General features: G+C 47.9%; 1 long non-coding RNA gene across 1 annotated transcript; it reads right to left on the reverse strand.

Moving 5' to 3' along the window:
- Nucleotides 1-2,096: 2,096 nt before the first annotated feature.
- On the reverse strand, nt 2,097-18,373 carry LOC136019409 (uncharacterized). The gene is made up of 7 exons (XR_010614865.1): nt 18,276-18,373; nt 16,978-17,074; nt 15,251-15,422; nt 14,912-15,061; nt 10,563-10,688; nt 7,005-7,151; nt 2,097-2,364 (listed from the first exon to the last, which is right to left on the reverse strand). It is a non-coding gene; the product is annotated as an uncharacterized LOC136019409 (long non-coding RNA).
- Between the last annotated feature and the right edge of the window lie 1,151 nt (nt 18,374-19,524).

Here is a 19,524-nt window from a genome sequence, read left to right on the forward strand (position 1 = left end):
GGTATTCCCACATGGATGTGGTCTAGGCTGTATGACGCCCTTGAGGGTGTAGACTATTACCCACTTCTGATCTCAGTGAAAGGCTGCCTGAGGTTTTCTCTGCTCACTGCATGGGATCCTGTAACTCCAGACCCACACTTAGGTACCCTGGGGGAGCCCAGAAACCAATGGAGGGGTCTGTAAGCCACTGAAAAGCAACCAAAATCCAACCACGCTTTGCCCTGAAGCATCCATGTAAGCTCCTTTTGGGAAGGATTTTGTTAATGCAGGGGGGATTATATCAACAGCTTTCTTCTGAAGCACTACTTTGTTTGGGATGTTGGACAAGCAAATCAATCAGCCTCAATCCAACCCCAAGGAGTGAATAAATGCTTCTTGCTTTTATTGTGAAGACTGGGAAACTGGGGCACACAGGGAATTAAGTGGCTTTAAAAGAAAGAAAGAAAGAAAAAAGGAAGATAATCACAGAGCAAATCAGCCACAGAGAGAGGGATTGAACACAGACCTGTCGGGTGCCAGCCATCTGATCCAATGACTTTCCTCTGCTGGATGAGGCTCCTGTTCCTGGCACCGCTGTGGAGTGCTGCTCGACCATGCACTGAGCACGGTTCAGCCTCTGCATCTCCATAAACGATGGGCTGAGTCATGGGAAGGGGGCTCCTGGACAAGGACACACAGACAGGCAAGACAGACATAAGAGCTAAACTCCAGTCCTGCCCAGGCGGAAGGGGAAGGGGGGAAGGAGGCAAGGTTTTGTTAAGCCAGTGGCTGGACCCTCAGGACTGAGAGCTCATCCATATTTCAAATGCCAGTTAGACAAACAAAACAAGAACCAGAGAGGCAAGCAAGGAGCCCGTTTGTCATATCAAAAGGGGTTTCAGTGGTACCTTCCTTGCCCTCCTGTCCCCTTGAAGTTTATAGCTGGGGGGGAGAAGGGACACCTCCTTTTCCAGCTGAATGGCTCCTTGCCACAGCTGGAGACGGCCTGTGTGTAATTAACCTCCAAGCCAATCCCCCAGTGGTGGCTGCCAGGCAGATCAAAGAACTCACACATCTTTGTCTGAAACTAGCAGCCAAGGGGAGCAGGGAGGAAAGCAGAGTAGGGGTGGGAAAGAGAGAGTGCATGTGTGCTCCTAATTGATAAAAAGGGAAGAGCATCTTCCTCAGAGAGATCTCAAACCCCATCAAAATGCAGGAGAAGAAGAAGAAGGGGGAAAGAAAAAGAAGGCTTCCTTTCCCTTACAGGAACATGCCAAAATCCAGCTGCTTTCAGCAGAAGAGCTGGTCACTGCTATGGGGGCCAGGTCAGCCCCCAGCCAGGGCTGGAAGGAGAGGGAATTGGTTGCGGTAGTGCTGCTTCTCGGTGGTTGTGTGAGCCAGGATGCTGGCTCCCAGCTTTGCCCAGGGGCTGTTCCAGGTTTGTGGGGATCCTTTGCAAGGTGCGGATCTGCAGGAGCACTCAGAAGGATAAGGTCAGCCATCTGCCTCATCTTCTGTTGCAGAACCAGTAAAGAGAAGGGTGAAAACCAGCACAGGCTCCAGCTAACCTTGTGTGTTCTGGTATGGGGCTTGGTCAATTTGTTCACCACCTAATTGCATCTATTGGAGCTGCCTGGAGCCCGAGCTACTGGTCCTGACAGAAGAAATCACTGATGTGACAGGTGCCAGTGTCAGAGGACAGAAGAACAGCAATGTGAGGGAAACCTCACAGGAGGTTAAAGGGGATCAACATGAGAAATGGTCGAACTTCACAGATAATTGGAGGGAAACACTGGGGGACCTCCTGAGTCTGACTAAGGACAATAACCCAAACTTCTTGTTCTGACCACAGCACAGGTGTCTTGGCTGTGGGCAGAAAACCTGATTGGACAGAATGAGTATCCTGGTGTCACCAGGCATCTTCCTAATCAATTCTGACACTGACCCTGCAGGCCAAAGGTCTTTCCTAGAGCCTCATAGGCAAAATACACCTCAAACAGTTTCACCCATCCAAAAATGAGACATCTGAGCCTAAGCATCCCTGTGCAACCCTCAGAGAGTGACAGCAGTGCTGCCCAAAGGTCATTCACTCACCTTGACTGTGAAGTGTGAGCCATGGGAAAAAACACCTCCCAGAGAGGCACTTCTCTTCCCACCAGCTGCCACAGAACCCCTGGACTTCCCAGGAACTGGAAGATGCATCAGTGCTTGCTGCACCACAGACCACGGGGTTTCATTGGGTTGCTCCTGAACTGAGTCTGAAGCTTCGTGTTTGGCTGAAGCACAGCTTTCATAAACAGCATATTCCTTGATCCACAGGATTCAGTGAGGTTGGGCTTTTCTTGACAAGACACCCCAAGGCTACATCCATACCAACATGTACAGCTGTAGAGAAGAAAATGCAGAAATCTTTACATGGCACCTCTTCAAGGGCAGGGCGGCTCTGTAGCCATGGGCATCCTTGGCTGGTGCATGTATTTACCCCAATAACTGCTCAAATAGTTCCTTACATTTTGTTATTTTGCTGGATGCAATGTCTCACTTGGGATTAAAGCAACCTGATTTGGCTGATTTTGAAGTCCTATTTTTAAAAATGCACTAAATAAAAGGGGCGCAGCAAAAATTGCAATTATTTACTGCTGTATAAATTGGGTAAACACCACCCCAGCATCTACCTGCTTTAAGCAAGTGGAATATCAGTTCCTGAAGAAGGAGAAACTAGATTTATCACTTTGGCCATGGTTTCCAGGGCCCGAGTCTCATGGCAGAAGTCTCTCGCTTTGTTTTACTTTTAATTTAAGAACACACAAGTCAAATGAGAAGCTTGCTGCTGATCAGGTGATGTAGTATTTAGATTGTCAACATGGCCGTAAGCAACTGAGAAGGGAGGAAGCAGAAGTTGTTTGTAGATATTGTGCTCTGGAAATATGCAAAGAACCTTCAAAGGTTCTGCATGACCTGATAAAACAGCATATTAAAACTGGGCAACATGTCAGGTTACGTGCACAATGTGTTAAACAGAAGCCTTCCTCTCCTGGACTGTCGCAGCCAATACTGAAGAAGGGGGTGCCAACACACTTTAACACAAAAGCAATGGTCTGAAGATAACACAGCCTTAACTACCTGGAGATGAAAACAGATAGAGCCCGAAAACAGAGGGTGTTGCTTACAGAAAACACAAATGAGTCCTCAGCACACCCTTGTGTGTGCACAGGGCTATGGGACAGTGTGTCCCCATCTGGTGCTTGGCTTTTCAGCTGGAGAAACCCACAAGTCCAATCTGCATCCTGCGGAGAGCAAACATGCCATTGGTGAAACCCCAACATGCATGGCAGGTATGCGGCTTGATGGCACCCAGGAGCACATTTAAGCTTGTTGGTATTTGACAAGGGCCTGTAGGGACAGGACAAGGGGGAATGGCTTTAACCTGCCAGAGAGGAGACTGAGATGAGGCAGAAGTTATTCCCTGTGAGGGTGGTGAGAACTGGCACAGGTTGCTCAGATTTTTGGGCTGAAGGTATGTCCACAGAGGACAAGACGACAAGCAGTCAGCAGGTTATTGTAACAGGTAAAAAGTTGGGGTTTGTAGGTTGGTTTTTTTTTTTTTGTTTGGTTTTTTGTTTTGTTTTTTTGTTTCTTTGTATTTTCCAGAAACAATTTTTATGCCCTAAACTAGCAAATTCCAGGGGGTCCTTCCCATTTGTACCATGAAGTTATTTTAACTATTCATTCAATCTGACTTCTTTCCACAAACAAGACTCAAACTACCCAAGTGTCTCATTTTGGTGTTTCTGCTATAAAAGAGAGGGTTTATTTCTTGGTCTGGATCCCGAGGATTCCCCTTCCTGACCAGCCCAAGTGCCACCTCTCTCGCCCAGCCCGAGGGCTCAGCACCCATCCACACAGCTGTGTCATCACTGCCAGCTTCCCACAGGGCTGCAGATAAAAGAGGACCCTTGCCCCCACCATTTTGTAACAGCACCCTAAATCCTGTCATGCATCCAGCCCTTTGTTTCCACAGCTCATGCCTGCAAAGAGATGAAAGATGCTCCGAGAAAACAAGTTACTCCGCAAGCAGAGGAAGTAATGAAGTCCAAGTCCCTGAAGGTTTGCTTCTTGTAGTTGGATTCTCTGATGTCTGGAGCAGTGTGAACTCAGACTAGAAGATGCCCCACACCCAGGGCTTTCTAAGTGGCTTTCTTCTCCCAGGTGCCTTCTCGAGTGTCTCATTAAGGTTGAACACGTACCACAGGCTTGCCCCGTCTCAGGCTGTCAGTAGGGTTTTGGTGTTACATCTGACTGCTTTGACTTCATCATATCTCTTTAGACCGCATTTATTAACCACAGCTAAATGTGGTTAAAGCTGGCCAATGAGTTCAAAGGTCCCCACAGTGAAGGGACAGGTGGCAGATGAATACACAGCCCTGTGTGACTGCAAACAGCTTTTTTCTTTGGAAGACAGAGAAAGGGTTCTATTTGAAGGTGCCACAAACTTGCACATGGTTCCTGTTTCAGGCTGGCCTAAAACCAAATGGACGGATTTCCAGCTCAGACCATGACTATAACACTTCCTTACCATGAACATGATCCTCTACCTCCCTCCAGCCCAACCAGGGATTGCAGACACAAATGTGGACTCAGGAGAGCAGAATAGATGAAGACAGCAAAGCAAAGACATTTATGTGTGAGGATGTTTGCACAACCAGCTTGCGTTGTATGTGGTGGATCGAAGCTGGTATTCATCCCTATCCTTTATGCTGTGGATAGTGTAAAGTCAATGGGGGTCTAGTCAGGTTCACGGTGCTCAGAGAAGTCACTTGTTGCAGTCTCATGAGAAACCAACACTGAAAAGCAAAGCTGAATCTTCTGGTGAGAAATAAAAGTGCATACAGCTTCAGTGGCAGTCTCAGTGGTCCTGGGGGGCTGTCTCTGTTCCTGGAGCAGAATAATGTGGCTGATGTGTTTGGTGTGTGCAGATCAGGAAGGAGCTCACTGTCACAGGCAGTGGCAGTGGGGTGTAGCCCTTCCACTGGGGAGCAAGGAATCAGTATCAAAATCAATAGCTCTTCTTCTCAGGGAAGAGAATTATCTAAGCAGGGAGAAGTGGTTCCCTTGCAGCTGGTTGACTTTGGTAATCCATTATTAATGCTTGAGTTACAGGCCTGGCACTCTCAAAGGTCGTGTTGGTATAAGAGCACACCAGTTGTTTTCAAACATTCCACCCTGCAGCACCTTTGCTGTGGCCAGGGCAGTTAATATGGCAATTCTTGTTAGCCTTTGCCTGAGTTTTCTCCCTGCAAAGGTCTGCAAGAAGCCTTCTTCAATATGCCATGATAAAATCTTGATAAAGGTGCAAATATAGGGACACACTCCATCCCAGTAAGGCTGCATTCGGAGGAGAACCTGCTGAGCAGAACTGTGTCTTCCTTGCCACACCAAGATGCTGGTTACTGAACAGTCTCAAGGGGAATTGATGGTATTAGAGACAGGAAAGCTGAATGAAAAAGCTAAGGATGTAATCAGAAGGAAGGATTAATTTGGATGAGGTCATGGTTTAGTTTAGGAGTTGTGATACTGCTTAGATCCAAATTCAACAGTCTTGACACCTATTCATGTGGCTTTGAAGCAGATGGATGAAGCTATCTTCCACCACTTATTCCCATAAGACTTCCATTGCTTTGAATGTGCATCTCTGAAGAACATCTCAAGTTTTCTGAGAACAGCTGTATCACAGCATGGAACAGCTCTGAACCAAAATCCCTAACGCAGATCCAACTTTAGACATCAGCCTGCAGCTCAAACCCCAAAAAGCCTGAGCTCTAAGACAGGTTATCTGAAGTTCAGTTGAGGAAGAGATGATAGGACCTCAAAGAAGCTCTTGACTAATAGATAAATAAATGAAATCAGCCAGTTATTTTAGGAATGCATGAGTGGGCTCTGCCTATGGAATCTACATGGGAGGGGGAAACAATCTGAAGAGAGACACCAACAAAGCCCCTTTTTTTCCATGGAGAAATGAAGAACATAGATGAGATTAAATTCCAGCAAGCAAGGGGCCCTGTTTCCATTTTACCGGAGGAGCTGGTCACTTTACCAATAGCTACGCTCAGAAAGATGCGTTTATCAATAGTTGAATACATTCAAGCCAGCATTTAAATGACTCATATTAGTGTCTCTATCGCCCCTGCGCCATGTCATGAGGTCACCTAGTGCACATGTTAATGACCCCTAGGGTGAGCAAGTGGTTTCTGGTGTCTAGCCCACACTCCTCTTTATTCAGTCCTTGTGCATGCCCCAGGTTTTCGCCCTTGTCACTTATTTTATTCTGAATCCAAACACTGCCACACAATGCACTTGACCTTTGCCCTGGAGGGAACACACTTGGGATGAAGGAAGAATTCACTCTTTATTCCTTTCTAATTCTAGTTGTTACTATACCATCACAGACAAGTCCCCACTTACACAATAGAATTCAAGTTGTCTGTTCTTGCTAGTTCTGGGACTTTTGACAGGGGTTCCTCCTCCTGCCACAGGCCACCCAGCCCCTGCCTGTGTCCGGTTTTCACATCCTACATCTGTCCTGATTAACCCTTGTCATGATGTGACAGCAGCTCCAGGAGGGAGGAGCGGGATGGATTTTCTGCCCCTGCCACCCTGTTTGCACACGACAAGAATGTAGCAGAGCCGTACAGAGATTTGCACTGTATATGTGGCACATTTCAGAGCGCAGTACATGACTCCTTGCTCTTTGGGGCGTTTCCTGGGACTGTTCATCTGCTGTGGATGTGTGGCCAGTGTAGGGTGTGCTCTGGGCTGCAAAAATGGTGTGAGGAACGTCCAGGTTTCAAAATAGGCACCCATCTGCACAGGGCATCCATTTAGCCAAACTGTGTGGAGACCTAAGGAGAAATGGCAGGTCCAGACTATGCCATTCTATTGCCTCAACAGACCTGATTACTCCTAACTATACTCCTAAGTATTATCTTTCTATTTAAATTATACACTGAACTGAGGAGGCACATTACCTGAGGTTTCCTTTCCTGTTGGAAGCTGATTCTGTCCCTCTAAGATACAAACTGCTCTTGGGAGGTGCTCCCATTTTTCAGTCTCTAGCAGGATCTCCAGGGCATCCTTCATGTTCTTCTTAGGGTCAGATGCTGAGATGCAGGTACCTAAACACATAACAGAAGGCAGAAGATGGAAGTAAACTGGTTTGAACAAAGCTCAACCCATGGAGACCGCAGGCAGCTCAGTGAGCACAGTAACAGCACAACCACAACACAGCTCCTGAGGAGGTGTCTGAGTAAATAAGAGCTTGGTTTGCACAAGGACAAGGGGGGATCTATTATTGGGGATGTTTATAGGGAGCTTCTCCAGTCTGCTGGGACTCACCTGTCTCCATACCAGATGGAGAGGCTAGGTGGGAATGTCCCAAATATCAGCCAACTTTGGGCCACTCCACCTGCAGCAAAACAGCTGACGAAGAGCCTCATGCACTCCCTGAGTTCTTAGCTGTCCATCATCTACATGCAACATCCCAAGGGACACTTGGCTGGAGCCAAAACACTTAACCCTCTGAAAGACCAGTCCCTATTTTCCCAGAGAACAGCCTTCTTCCACTACCAGCATTTAGTCATCCGTTCTTCTTTCTTCTTTCTTTTTTTTTTTCCTTTCTGTTGTGTTAACAGAGCATCTAATGTGACTAAATAGGACAACCTGCTCTCCCAACCCCATGAAAAATGAATTATGTGCTTTCTCTTGATAACCTTCCTCCTGGCATGTTTCCCACCAGGCAACTTTTGGCCCTGTCCTCCCTTGGGGGAAGACCTCATGGAGGGGCCTGGGAACCTCCCCTGACCACACCACAAGAGTGGGATCCATTGAGTTGGGCTGGGCAGGAGTTTAGGGGAGTTGGATGAGGGTGGGAAGAAGGACCAAAGGGGTGTGTGTGCATGTGGGGGTGGAATCTATGTGCAGAGAGCAGCCAAGTGGCAGCTTACCCTGTTAAATATTAATCATCTCTGCTTCTGCAATTTCGGCAATGCATCTAGGCCCACCACTGCTGAATATTTCATTAACACCACTCACTTCCAACTGCACTTCTCCCACTTTCCTTTCTCTGATAGACCCTTCTCCCAGTCCTTCTCCTCCCATTGCCAGTGTGAGCCATGGCCACGACCTCCATCCTTTAACCTCACATCCTTATCTCTCAAGGGTGAGCAACAGCCCAGCCCTGCTCCATCCACAGGCCACCGATCATGGTGTCTATGTGGGGAGAGAGCGGCAGGGCTGTTCAGGGGGAGGAAGATCATCAACTCCACTGGGAGGAGAATATAAGTGCACATCAACAAGTCCTGTGCTAAATAATACATGAAGCAGGTCAGGGCAGAAATGCTGACTCTGGGCTGGGAGCTTTTTAAACCACGTAGCCCATGTTTCTTCATCACTGGCTTGCTCTGAGCAAGTACTTTAGGAGCACAGTCAAACACCCTATGATGAGCCTTGCTGGGCTGGAGCAATTTTCACCTTGAGCTCCTAATTGCAGCTTCCCCCTTGTCTGCTGCCAGCCCCTGAAGATGGTGTGCAACAGCAGAATCTGGCACAGGAGAAGGACCTTGCAAGGAAGCCAAAGCAAGACAATGTGTTGGTGCTCTAGTCCAGACTCAATGCTCAGTGTGCAAGTTTACCCCTTCATTCTCCCAAGGCAAAGATGCCTTTCATTAACACCAGTTGTAAACGTCTGTCTCTTCCTGCTCCAAGCCCTTCTTCTCCATCCATTCTTTCCTTCTGTTCCATTCTCTCCTCCATTCCTAAGCTTTACTTTTCTCTTCTCTCCTTTCTCCTGTCCATTACATGACTTTCAAAACTTTAATTAAATCAGTGATTAGAAAGTTCAGGCTGACCTTTGAACATTGCACTTTTGAACAGTTTCCTCCTCCCACTAAATTCAGGTTTAAACATTTGTATTATCCCAATGTGATTGTGAGGAGGTGGAGGAAACAAAACAGGCAAATCTGGGTTCAGACTCTGTATCTATAGTTAAGTGCACACCAGCACCTAATTCACTTGTGGAGATTTCTTATGCTAAGAGGGAGATCTACAAGAGGTATGGTCTTACAGCCTCTTGCTCCAAGAGGAGATGGCCACAATGGGATAGAGTCATAGAATAGTTTGCACTGGGAGAGACCTTTAAAGTTCATTTAGTCCAACCCCCTACAATGAGCAGGGACGTCTTCAACTAGACCAGGTTGCTCAGAGCCCTGCCCAGTCAGGATACCTCTGTCCTCACTGAAACATCTGTATACAAAGCATTTAAGTGTGAGTTGGCCTTCTCTCCTTCCCTGTTACTTTTTATAATGAGATTAAAAAAAAGACTTGCAGCTCATTGGCTGGGATGTCTAGCTTTGGTTTGGATATCCAATTTTCAGATATCTCAGGAGAGGCAAGATAAACCACCCCACAATCATTAACCTGGGTGAAAAGAGGCAAAAAGGAGCAGACAATTATCATATCTATATCTGAGGTAAACAAAAGGCTTTCTGCCTGCTATTGCTTCTATGTGGTCTTAGATCAGGTGGAAACAAAGCTCAGTTCACCACTGTGTCCTGTGTCCTGACGTCACTGCTGATGCTATGTGATAGAGTTAACTGTTCACTTGGAGGAAGACACCCGGGCATTGGCTGGCATGAGTCGTTCCTCTCCCAGCTACAGGAATTGCAAATCCCAGCCAGGTTTAACTGTTGTTTTCTGTCAAGAACCAAAAACTAAGACCTTGATCAATAGCTGAGGGAATGCCTCAAGCCAATGGTATGTTTGCTGCAAGAGATGGTTTTCTATGCAAATCTCTTTGTGGGATCAAGATATTCCTTTTGTGTAATATATTAAATAAAATGTGCTGTAGAGAAGTCACTTGAATATATCGAATGAGATAACTTCATCTGATTAGCGTAGCACGCTTGCTTTCCCCCTTTTTATTAAAAATTCACAAGGCTTCCCATCCCTTATCTCAATTAAGCAGCTTGTTTGTCAGGATTATTTGTTACGCATTTTCATAAACATTTGATGAATTATATGCAAACATCTTACTAATGTATTAACAAGACCAAGGTTTTAATTACACAACACTCAAGGAAAGGAGGCGTAAGGCTCCTCCAGTGAAGTTAATTGTGCTTTCTTGTGTGTCTGTGCATTGCAATGGGAATTTTCCTCTAGGGAAAATCACATTTCAGGCTGCAGTGGCAACACAAGCAGCCCAAGCTCTCTGCTAGGACCAGCAGGCTGAGCATCATTGGATTCCACTACATCAAGAACTCCACTAGCCTCTGCTAGAAGGCTGCAACTTCAGCTCAAACTTTGCTGGCAAGGAGTTGATAAAATCAGGTTTACATAAGTTCCTATTCATTATTCATCACATGGAGATGACATCTTAAAGGGAATCCCAGTACAACAACAGAAGAGCCATCTTTGGTCCACCCCTTCGAGCTTTTCAGTTTAAGAGGACAAGGAAAGATTCAGACCATCGACTGTCCTGGTCTGCCCCATAGTCAGTGTAGAGATTCAGGCACAACACCAAAGGTCACTACCTTCTGCAGATGGTCAGACTTCAGCCCTCTTCCATCCATGGTCTTTTACAGCTTAGGTCAGGGCTTGCAGCATAACTTTTGTCATGGTCTTTCTACTGAAGCAGGATTTCTCCCCATCCCTTCTTCCTGGCATAGACAAGCAGAGTATGGAGATATCTGCATGGAGGACATATGTTACTCTACAACCACAGAGTCCCAAATCCCTGTAAATCCCTCGCTCCTTGGTGGTGTTGAAAGCATTGTGGTGTCTGGAGCAATAGCTCACAAGTTTTCAGGTCCCAGCTCTTCAGCACAGGCAAAGAGCATTTGGTTCAAGCCAAAGGGCTGTCAAAGGTTAAGGAACCCCCAGTTATTGCTTCAGGCTTCAGTCAGTCAGGGACAGAGCAGAGCACCAAGCTCTTGGTCATAAGTAGTCTTTGAAAGGTTTAACAGACCATGCCACCTGCTGTAATAGACATCAAGTCTTTCCTTTATGTTTTTCCTTACAGATGGTAGCTTAAACAAGGAGGAAAAAGGGGAGGATGCTTGGAAGGAAAGGAAGCCACAGAGCAGCCCAGGTCTGAGCAATGACTAGAGAGTTTCCTGCTCAGAACAGAGGTTCCACCTTTGCTCCCATTCAAGTCAAACTCTCGTTTCCTTAGGGCAACCTTAAAAGAAACCCCTGCACAAACTTTTCCTTGCTTTGTGTCACCTCCTTCCCAGTTTGGAAGCAATTCTTGCTTCAATGGAAGTCCGTAAACAGCTCATCATTGCCTACACTGCAGCTATTCATTAAAAATTTCAACATCTATTCAGCTCTAGCTGGGATCAGGGCTCCAAGAAAACCTCAGCATCAAGGTTTTCCTTCTAAAATGCCCAAGTCACAACAGAAACATTCATGCAAAATCGCTTGATTTTCATTTCCACTGGGTTTGGAATATTTCACTTCCTAAAAATAATTCAGAAATCCCTGAAAGTCCACTTTGAAATTAAATATTAACTTTGGTCTAACAGCATTAGTTGTTCAATACAATTTCTTTATGTTTCTGTTGGAGTTCTGCATATCTCATTACTTGTTAGCATTCATGACATGTCATGACATCTTTATCATGTCATAATATGGCCAACTATACTATTTCTTCTATTTTTAACATTATTTTAGAGCCTCCAATTTTATTTCTGTTCATTTCCTCTTGCAAATGGGAACATTTACAGCGTTTGATATCTTTATTTTAGCTCAGGAAATCATTTCAAATGGTTTTCCTACAATCAGCTACTACCTCAATTAGTACTGAGCCCTCATCTTTTGTCCCATCTTTCAGAAGTATTAAAACATCAAACTGTTTCATTAGGCCAGTGAATGTTACTGCCTTTGATTAATAAAATAAAGTAAGCATATAATGCTAATGAGAGTATTAGCCATTCATTACTGTGTCATTTACTTTGTGACAGATAAGCAATGACTGGTCTTACAGGACTGGTCCTAGACATCACTTCTTTCTTCTGCAGATTTGTCACGACAGAATGTGCATCTAATTCAATTACAACATTATGAAGGAGCAGCATTTTAATGGCGCTTCAGAATAAACTAAGGACAAATAAATCGTCTCAAGACTCATATTCCCTGGACAAGGAATTCCCCTATCCAAGTACAGAAAAAAACAAGCTTTGAAATGCCTGAATTTCAAAAGGATGATGAGTTTTAACCATGCTGGGGGTGACATCACCAGTTTTTCCAGCATGGAGATGCTTTCAAAGTCCCCATCACTCCAACAGATGGGATCATGAGAGGTGGCTGAGAGATGGAGAGGGGCAAAAGTGGTCCCTCCGTCATCGAAGCTCATTGCTCCCTAACCAGGGTGACAGCTTCCCTCTGGGTGTGAGCTGTATTCTCCTTTCCTACTCCCAAAGTATATCTGTGGTAGCCAGTGAATACAAATCAAGGCAGTAGCGTGAATATTCTCATTACATTTAAGTCTAATGGGCTTTTTTAATATTCAGAATCAAAAGCACTTCACCAGTAGCAGATTTTTTATACTTTTTTTTTTTTTTAAAAAGAGCCCTGCATCTCATTCCACTCTTTCTCCTTGGTTCCAATTCTGTATTTCTATGCTTTATTTTAAGCCAGGCTAAACCACCAGGGAAGGGCCGTGCCTATAAACAGATGCCACTCACAGAGGGTCTGCGAGGCCTCCACATCATTAGATGATGGTGAACTTTGAACTTGTGATTTGGAGGCTGCGTTTGCAGGAGAGGAGGAGGAGGCAGCAGGGATGAGGCCGGGGCAGAGGGAGCTTGACGGGGCCTCTCTGGTGAATTACTGGCCTACCCAGCACAGGAACGCTCAGGACTTCAAATCGGCTCCAGTCACTTTGAAGCTCCTCTCTCTTAATCTCTCTCTCTTTCCCCCCCTCTCCCTCCGTCTTTTCCCCCCTTGCATCTATGAATCATTCATGTCTCTTCTTTTTTTTTTTTTTTTCCCCCTCAGAGGTTCCTTTAGAAAAAAAGAAAAAGAAGAAAAAAAGGGAATAAAAATATACACACACAAAGCCCTGCCTGTGCTTATGTTCTTACTGCTCTGTGTAGCTTATTATCACCGATGTTGGACAAATTACTTACTTGATGTTTGCAATGTGCTGCCATCCCTCAGAGCGATGCTCCTGATGGGCCGGCTATTTGGTTTTCAATGTTAATGTATAGCAAGGCACCACCTTCCATGTAAATACATGGTGAGGAGGATTTGTATGGAAAGGAGCCTGGTCCTGGTGCTGGAGCTGCTGTGTGCAGAGAAGAATGTGCACACACATGTGACAAAGCCATGGAGCCACACAGGCACATACACAACAAGCATGGCTGGGTTTTGCTGCAAGTTGGTCCATATGTTCAGCCTGGAGAAGAGAAGGCTTCTTAAGGGGAGACCTTAGAGCAGCTCCAGTGCCTAAAGGGGCTACAGGAAACCTGGAGAGGGGCTTGGGACAAGGGCCTGTAGGGACAGGCCAAGGGGAATGGCTTTAACCTGCCTGAGGGGAGACTGAGATGAGCTCTTAGGCAGAAGCTCTTCCCTGTGAGGGTGCTGAGGCGCTGGCACAGGGTGCCCAGAGAAGCTGTGGCTGCCCCATCCCTGGCAGTGCTCAAGGCCAGGTTGGACACAGGGGCTTGGAGCAAGCTCAGCTCCACTGTGTTTGCTCCCTCATGGGCTTCCATTGCAGTCACCCAGTCTGTAATCTCAATCTCAAGTCTTCAAAGGAAAAGGACACACCAAAGGGGCTACCTCTCATTTGGAATCAGGGGAATCTGAGGCATGAAGGGTGGGAGTGGGTCGTTAGACACCACCCAGATGGCTAGTGGGGATGGGAAGAGAGTTAGCTCTGGAGCCTGGCATTGTACTTCACATTGCTAGGAGGGTAGGAATAGGGGCTTCACTGGTTTTGGGAGGAAATTCAAAGAGGATACTGAGCTATTCTTAGATCCTGGAGGGCCAGAGTAGATTGATGTGGGGTTGATGCCAGTGGATGGGGATTGTAAAATGCAGGGGGCTTTGTACAACACTTACTTCCCCCCTGACACCTGGACTTGGAGGCAATCAGGTCCTGATGCACTTAAAACATCCAGCTACCTTCAAGATTTCAGGCTCTGAAGCTCAGGCAGCTTTGTAGGTATTTGTTTAATGCTGTCTCTGAAGGGAGGAAAGCACGCTGACACCACAAGCCTCCCAGTCACTTCTAGGATCCCAGAGGGCTGGTTGGTGCGATCCTACTCCAGACAGAACCCCGGTGTAAATGGTTTATCTGTCCTGACACAGGGAATTCCTGGATGGGCTGAGACTTGAACCTGCATGCCCTGCTCTGAGCGCACCTCTTGGTCACATTTCCAGACTGCATCCTGGGAGATGCCAGGAGAGACCACACAGTTACATGGGAAGGAGACTTTCAGCCTCCTGCAGCTCTCACCTAGGGCTCTAACTCTGGAGGAGCACAGCTTGCCCAGCCCAAGCAGGCGCTCCTCTGTTCCCAACTCTGCTCAGACCTCAAAAGCAATATCTTTCTCCAACCCAGCAGAGCCAGCATCATATACAGAGGTTTGATTAGATGAGTTCTATGACCTATTTAATATGTGGAAAATAAACAGCTTTGGTATTAATAATAAATATTTAGGGCTCCTTCCAGCTGTTCTTGTGTAGCTCTGTGATATACTGGTTAGCACTGATTTTGTTTCCCAGGAAAACCTATTTCTACGGATGCAATGCTTTCACAGCCTCTGTGCCTTGATTCTGCCCTTATTTTTCTTTTTTTGAACATGTAACCTAAGAAATCTTCTCAGAAGTTTTGAGCAATAAGTGTTACCAGGAAAAATGTGGGAGGCCACCTTACCTTCTAGATGTGTGCATGTAAGTTTTCCTCCATCTCTCCATTTAAACCCTGAATCTCCAGTATAAATTCCAGGCTCACCATCCAGCACATCTCAGAGAAGCTGATGTAGGGACCGATGGCTGTAGATTGGGCAGGAATCTGGCAGCAGATCTAATGAAAACAAAGGCAGTGATTTCCCACACCCCAAAGCATGGGATGTGGAGAAGGCACAAGCAGAGACGACACACACAATTGAGGCAGAGACCTATGATGTCCCAACTGAACCTGCTGGCACCAGAGACCCTTAACTCTCTGCTGCTGGAATCTAGAAAGCCATCGGAATTGCCTCTGCATACACACCTTTCCTCTTTTGTACATAGCTGTGACCCATAGGAGGCAAAGGGAGACACACAGGGATGCACACACCAGCGATGTAGCAGGAGAGGAGACAAGCGAGGATGGCTTAGAAAGCAGCCCCTGGAGTAGCATCTGTCCTGCGCAGATGAGGCTTTAAGGCGGGACAAGGAGGCTGCTGGAAACACAGAACACTCATTTTAAGTGAATTCTGAGCCTGAATTAGCTATTGGCATTTCCCCAGTCTCCCCAGTGCTGTCATAGCCTGCAACGCAGCATCCAGAGCTTTCCTCTGATGCCTTGCCTCTCCTTCAGCACCTTCTCAGCGGGGTGACTGCGGGCTGTTGACGGGCAGCCTTAAGCTACATGACGCTGGGGCCAGGAACCCATTTCCCATCCCGCGGCAGAGGTACCACCTCCCAGCCTAGCCTACCAGCCCTCAGGATTTGAACATTCCACGCAAACACCCAAGTGCAATCCAGGCTGCAAGCCCCACGGCTGGGCTCACAGGGGTAGGAGATGCCTCTGTCTCACCACAGAACTGCCCCCGCAGCCTGCGGAGCATCGCCCCAGTGCTGTTAATCACAGCGTATGAAGAGAGAGCCCTGCTCTGCCCGTGCTTGCAGGGCTGGCCAGCTGCCCCCAGCCATCTGCTCTGACCACCGGGCACGGAGCAGGAGGGAGGGATGCAGGGATGGCCGGATGTCTCCCACCGAGCCGCGGCTGCCCCGGCAGCGCAGAGGGCACCAGCTGCATGGCCGGCTCCAGCACAGACGAGCAGAGGAGTGGGAAGGGGGGGGGGGGGGGGGAAGAGAACAGAAGTGCTGCTTGTCCTCGCCCCAAAGAAATGAAAAGGGTTTCCTCAAGAGCTTTCCTCGAAGGAAAGGTATTCGGGTGCTGCACCTGAATACCAGCACCTTCAGCAGCAGACAGTTACCGCCTTTCCCAGCCCTTTGCCCTTCCAGTCACTATATCCTAGAAGGAAGTTTTGGGACAATGGGAGCTTGGTTCCTGTTTGAATAGGCACCAGATATAGAAAACCTATTTTTCACAGAATCACAAATGGTTTAGAAGGGACTTTAAAACTCATGCAGGTGTTTGGGGGTGGGGGTGGGGGGGGAGGGAGGAGGGGAACCAAGTGTTGTACAAAGCCCCCTGCATTTTATAATTCCCATCCAATGGCATTAACACCACATCAATCTACTTGGGTTTTCCAGGAGCTAACTCTCTTCCCATCCCCACTAGCCACCTGGGTGGTATCTAACGACCCATTCCCACCCTTCGCGCCTCAGTTTCCTCCGATTCCAAATGAGAGGTAGCCCCTTGGGTGTGTCCTTTTCCTTTGAAGACTTGAGATTGCAGAATCCCAGACTGGTCTGTGTTGGAAGAGACCTTAAAGCTCCTCCAGCTCCACCCCCTGCCACAGGCAGGGACCCCTTCCACGGGAGCAGCTTGCTCCAAGCCCCTGTGTCCAACCTGGCCTTGAGCACTGCCAGGGATGGGGCAGCCACAGCTTCTCTGGGCATCCTGTGCCAGCGCCTCAGCACCCTCACAGGGAAGAGCTTCTGCCTAAGAGCTCATCTCAGTCTCCCCTCGGGCAGGTTAAAGCCATTCCCCTTGGCCTGTCCCTACAGGCCCTTCTCCAAAGCCCCTCCCCAGGTGTCTTGTTGGCCCCTTTAGGAATTTTAAGACTTTTATATATATATAAAAACGTGTTATTTTCTTAGACCCACCTAGTTACATGAGGGCCAGGCACAGGATCCTTTTCAGGAGAAAACATGATGCTCTGTGAGGACGCACAAGGTGTGAATCGCACTCTGGGAGAGAAAACTGGGAAGAGAACATCCAGGGATTCAACACCAGGCACTAGAAGTTCCTAAAACTTCCCTGCTCCCTGCACAGAGTCAGTAAACACGAGTGGCACATGGAAAAGCATCAGCTCTTCCCAGGTTATTGATTTTTGACTTCCATTCCCCCCGCTGTCTCCCAACTCGTTAGCTTCAGTTCAGGCAGCCTAATCTGACCTCAGCCTTAGATCTTCAGCTGACCAGTCTGACTAAAAGTCACCTGCCCAGCCCTAATGCACTGTCTAATGGGCCATCTGCACACCTCAGGGATTGCTGGAATCTCCTTAGGGCGTAGGAAGGATATTGGAAGGATATCAGTATCTGAGGCCTTCCTGGGCTGGGAACAGATTCCCTCTTCGCATTCGCAGCAAGGCACAAGTTTGGGTCAAGGTTAAAATCAGGCTTTGGAAAACAAAGCTTCGGGGTCATGTGCAGAAGGGACTGTTCAGTCTCCAGTTTCCAGAAGCCAAAGGCTGATGCCAAACCCTGCTGAGACCTCACGGCACTGGGGGGGAACCTGAGGTCTGCACCCAGTGGGGAAAGGAGAGCATGAGCAAGCAGCTGGATCCTGGTCTCCTGCACAAAGCTGCAGCCTTCTGTTGCTCTTGTTTTTAGGTAGAACCAGAACAAAGTGGTTCAGAAGAAAGAAATCAGCCGAAAGGAGCTGTGGTATATGGAAGCAAAACAGAGCTGGTTTAGACCAAGCCTAAGCTCCACATCCCACCCGACTGAACTTTTAGGCAATCAGCATTCAGACCACTGGCCTTTTCCCAGGTGATTAATTTCTACCATTTGTGCCTCAGTTTCCCAGCCACCAGAGATTGCCCCAGGGGGGTCTCCTTTTGCTCTGACATATCAAGAAACATCCTGTGATGCTCTTAATGCAAGTTTTCATCAGCAAGCCATGCTCTTTGTGTGTCTGCCCTGCAGAGGCTCATGGCCAGCACTGTGCCCTTCAGCCTTGCCCTGATGTAGCTGCTGTGGGGGCAGTTTACCGGCAAGTTTTCCCAAACATCTGGACCAGGGCTGGAAAATTGCCTTAATTGCTTGAAACATGCCAGGAGCTGAGAGCTGGAGCCAGCAGCAAAGAAAGGCAGAGGCAGGAGGGGAGGGAAGGGCAGTCTGGTGTGGCCAAAGCAATCACATCCCACCAAGACATTAGGGCCAGAGGGTCCCTGCCCTACCTGGCCAGACCTTTTGCCCTGGTTGCTCAGTGCAGCTCAGCAGCAGCCATTCCTGCAGAAGCCTCTTGGTTCATCCACCTCAGCCCAGCCCATCCTTCTCTGACCCTGCATGGATATGAGGAAGACTTTCTTGTCTTAGGTTTTAAGTCTGCATCTATGCAACAGATGCAGGTGAGCTGAAACCCTTCCAGATGGTGAGAAACTCTTGTCCTCTCTCTCTATCCAGGGCTCTCTCCTTCCCTTCCCCACTAGCTTTCAATTATTTAATTTCCCCTCCCCCCCAGCATCTGAAAGCCAACTGTCTTAAATACAAATCACCTCCAAATCATTACTTGCAGGACCTTTCGGCCCTCTTCAGAGCAATGGGCCGTGAGTAATGAGCTCTGCTGAGAGTTTGCTGGATTTCACATACAACAGATGTAAAAGATGGGGCTGGAGAGGGGGAGGAAAGGGTGGAAGGAGCCAGATCTGGCTGGGGGGGTTGAAATATTTGCCACTCACCTTTTCCTTTGACTGCAGCAGACAGAGGAGCTTCGGGTCCTCCTGCACTGCTGTGATCTGCCTCCTGAGCTGGGACCAGGCAGACAGGCAGGGTGCGGCTTGAAATTGAAGATCTGAGCCCTCCAGGTGCTCCAGCACCCTTCCAGGAATAGGGACCCTGCCCCAGCAGACCATGAGCAAACCCTCATCTCCCAGTCTTCTCCTTCCTGCTGAGGCACAGGGCTGTCTGAGATGCCAGATCCTGAGACTGGATCCAGCTGCTCTTGCTCTTTCCAGGCGATGGCCAGGGGGATAGACAAAACCCAGGGCAGAGGTGGACAATCCCTGAGCTCACCCCAATCATTCAACACTATCCCTGGATGGACATCATATGACTTGGGGTCACCAAGGGCAAAAGAGGCTTTGCACCCAGATCCAGGATGCTACAGGCTCAGGACCTGAAGATAGCAAGTGATGTGTGGGGTGGTTTTACCTCCACACACCGGCCTCCAGAAGGAAGCAGTGTACAGGGCACCCAGCCTGGACCTCCTGCCACAAGACCAGGTCCATGCTGACCCCTCCACTCCTGGGAGCTCTTGGGACACCAGCAGGACCAGGCAGGGACCTGCTGTCCCCATGGAGAAGGGGACAGGCTGTCACCCCAGCCTCTCCATTGTCCCTTTTCCTCTCAGCATCCATATCCAGAAGACACAAATTTCTCCCTCCAGGGGCTCTACTGGCCTTGCCACCAGCAACCACTGCCTCCAGC

This window comes from Lathamus discolor, chromosome 9 (genome assembly GCF_037157495.1).
Source record: "Lathamus discolor isolate bLatDis1 chromosome 9, bLatDis1.hap1, whole genome shotgun sequence".
NCBI lineage: Eukaryota > Metazoa > Chordata > Aves > Psittaciformes > Psittacidae > Lathamus > Lathamus discolor.